Raw genomic sequence first — 3,205 nt, 5'->3', positions numbered from 1 at the left:
AAAATTCATAATTTTTGCTCTTCTTTCTCACTTTTCCTTCAAATCCTGTTAACATGATAAATTACCAAAATTAATATAGAAAACATATAAAAGCATGAGAATTAAGTATAAAATTAAGAATGATATAGAAAATATGTAGAAAATATTAGCACAACATTCACCCCCATTAAATGGGTGAACAAAATCGCACTCACAGACAATGGTTGAGCAGCCCTAGCGGTCGACACGTGGCACCAACAAGGCAGCAGCATAGCCACTGCATGATGCCCCAAAACAATGCCCTTTCACACCCTCTTCATTCCAGTATTTTCATCCCAAGGATCGAACCGCTCCACTTTCCAACCAGGACTCTGCTTGCGTGTGCATGACCACTGGGCTGAAGGCTCCCTCAATTGTATACACGCAAACAATTAATTTTCTACTAATCCTACTCCCAGTTTCTAGAATTACGCTTAAACCCTAGAAATTTTCAAAAACTCTCAATCGCCTCCTTACTCAAAAACACAATAATCTTAATTTTCTCAAATCTACAAATCACCAATAAATCACAAATAAACCATTTCAAATACATAAATTAATTTATTTATCAAAATATTGGGATGTTACAGTAAACACAAAGGAAGATAGATCGACCGCCAGATCCGATAGTTATGGCGACCAATAGAGGCAGCGAAAAGCAACAGCGACTCCACAATTGGCTACAACGAGAACAAGCAGAACGAACAAGTAGTTTGTGATTTTTTTTAATTTTTAATTTATTATTTTGTGTATGTGTATATTTGTTTTATTATTATTTTTTAATTATTTTGTGAAGTTTATTAATAGATAAATAAAATAGAGAGTAAATGGAGAAGATAATAGGGAGTGTTGTTGCAGTAGACAATTTTTGAAGCAAAATCAAAATAGAGAGTGAATTATTTATAATATAATAGGGAGTGATATAGGAAAGACTATTGGAGTAAGCGTAGTACATGATTTTCTCGACAATTATAACCATGGGAAAACATGTGAATGGTACTGGAGATTGTTAACCTCTAGAAAAGCATGGCTTTTCTCAATTGTTGTAACCATAGAGAAAACATGTGAACTTTACTAATGCTAGTAAAGCATGTGTTTTCCTAGTAGTTATAGTGTAATATCCTAACATTTTGAAAATAATAATAATTAATTTTGTATTTAAAATATTTTTAACATCAATTAGAAATTATAATTGAAAAAAAAAATAATGGATTTAGAGTTAGTGGGCTAAGTTGGAAAAATAAAAACTAAGTAAATGGGCTTAGAGTTAGTGGGCTAAATTAAAAAAATAAAGACTAAGTAAATGGGTTTAGAGTTAGTGGGTTAAATTGAAAAAAAATAAAAGGCTAAGTAAATGGGCTAATTAGTAGGCTAAGAAAATAGGTTTAAAATTAATGAATTAAATAAAAAATAATCTATTTAGAAAAAGATTTAGTGAAAAATAATTAAGGTGACAAAATAATTAAAGATGGTAGGTGAAATAATTGAGAAATGTTAGAGACAGAGTAGGGTGTGGACAAATAATTAAAGATTATGAGAGATTTAGAGGAAAATAATTAAGAAAGATGACAAAATAATTAAAGATGATGGGTGAAATAATTGAGAAATGTGGAAGACAAATTAAGGTATGGACAAATAATAAAAGATAATGAGTGAAATAATTAAGAAATGTTGGAGACAAAGTAGGGTGTGGACAAATAATTAAAGATTATAAGTGAGATTTAGTGGAAAATAATTAAGAAAGATGACAAAATAATTAAAGATGATGAGTGAAATAATTGAGAAATGTGGGAGACAAATGAAGGTGTGGACAAATAATCAAAGATAATGAGTGAAATAATTAAGAAATGTTGGAGACAAAATAGGGTGTGGACAAATAATTAAAGATTATGAGTGAAATTTAGTGGAAAATAATTAAGAAAGATGACAAAATAATTAAAGATGATGAGTGAAATAATTGAGAAATGTGGGAGACAAAGTAAGGTGTGGACAAATAATCAAAAATAATGGGTGAAATAATTGAGAAATGTAGGAGACAAAGTAAGATGTGGATAAATAATTAAGGATTTTTAGTGAGATTTAGTGAAAAATAATTAAGAAATGTGACAAAATAATTAAAGATAGTGGGTCACTACAATTATGTTAAGCTTAATTCAACCTCCTATAAATAGAGAAAACTTGAAAGGTTTGAGAACTTAAATTAAAAGGAGAAAGTTTGAAAGAAAGATTTGAGAGTAAGAAAGAGATTTGAAAAAGAGGAAGAAAAACAAATAGAGAGAGAGAGAGAGAAATACCAAAAAATTCCTAAAAAAATTCTATAGGCTGAGTTTAGTAGTTTGTGTGAAAATTTGTAGTAGAAGGCGTTATTGGATGCGCAAATCGAGGTTTCGTCACAATATAAAAGAATACCGAATTGCTCCGCGAGAACGTGAGTTATCTTCAAAATTTTTTTGAAAAATTTCAAAAATATGAGAATGATATTTTAGAATTTTTGATGATGAAATTGAAAGAGAAATGCATGATTGGTATTTATTATGAATTTTTGAGGCAATAGATGCTTGAAAATCAAAGAGAAAATGAGAAATAAATAGAATATGAATTCTGAAAATTATGAGGAAATTTATGGGGCTTAGGAATATTGTTTTAGGAATTATTGTGAAGAGAAATTGAGAAAATTTTATGAGAAGCTATTTATTTCATAATCTGGAGGAAATAATAGAAGAAAATGGGAGAAATTAGGAGAATTAGAGAAAATTATAAATATGATTTTCTTAAGTAATTATGATGCCCAGGATACGCCATGGTTCATAATTGAGTATGATTGGAAGTCCGATGCGAATTTTGAGGAAAAATTATGTTAGGGACAAAATTATCTTTTTGCAAGGTAAGTGGTACTTCCCAACTGGACTAAGTGTTATGATCTTATCATGTTGTCATGACTTGTTATGAGTATGTCATATAAATTGCATTTACATGTTTGATTTATGAAATATGCATATGAGCATGATGAGATTCAACGTCATACGTTGCATGGGTTTGGGATTAGGTACTAGCTCTGTTACTTTGCCAATGGTGCACCCATACACCTTGGTCTGGCAGGGAGACTGGAAAAATAACAGGTAATCTTAAGATGTGGTCGACCCAAACATGAGAGTTATGATGTTATGTGCATTGCATACATACATGA

This window comes from Diospyros lotus, chromosome 8, assembly GCF_014633365.1.
Source record: "Diospyros lotus cultivar Yz01 chromosome 8, ASM1463336v1, whole genome shotgun sequence".
Lineage (NCBI taxonomy): Eukaryota > Viridiplantae > Streptophyta > Magnoliopsida > Ericales > Ebenaceae > Diospyros > Diospyros lotus.
Note: the sequence above shows the minus strand (reverse complement) of the source record.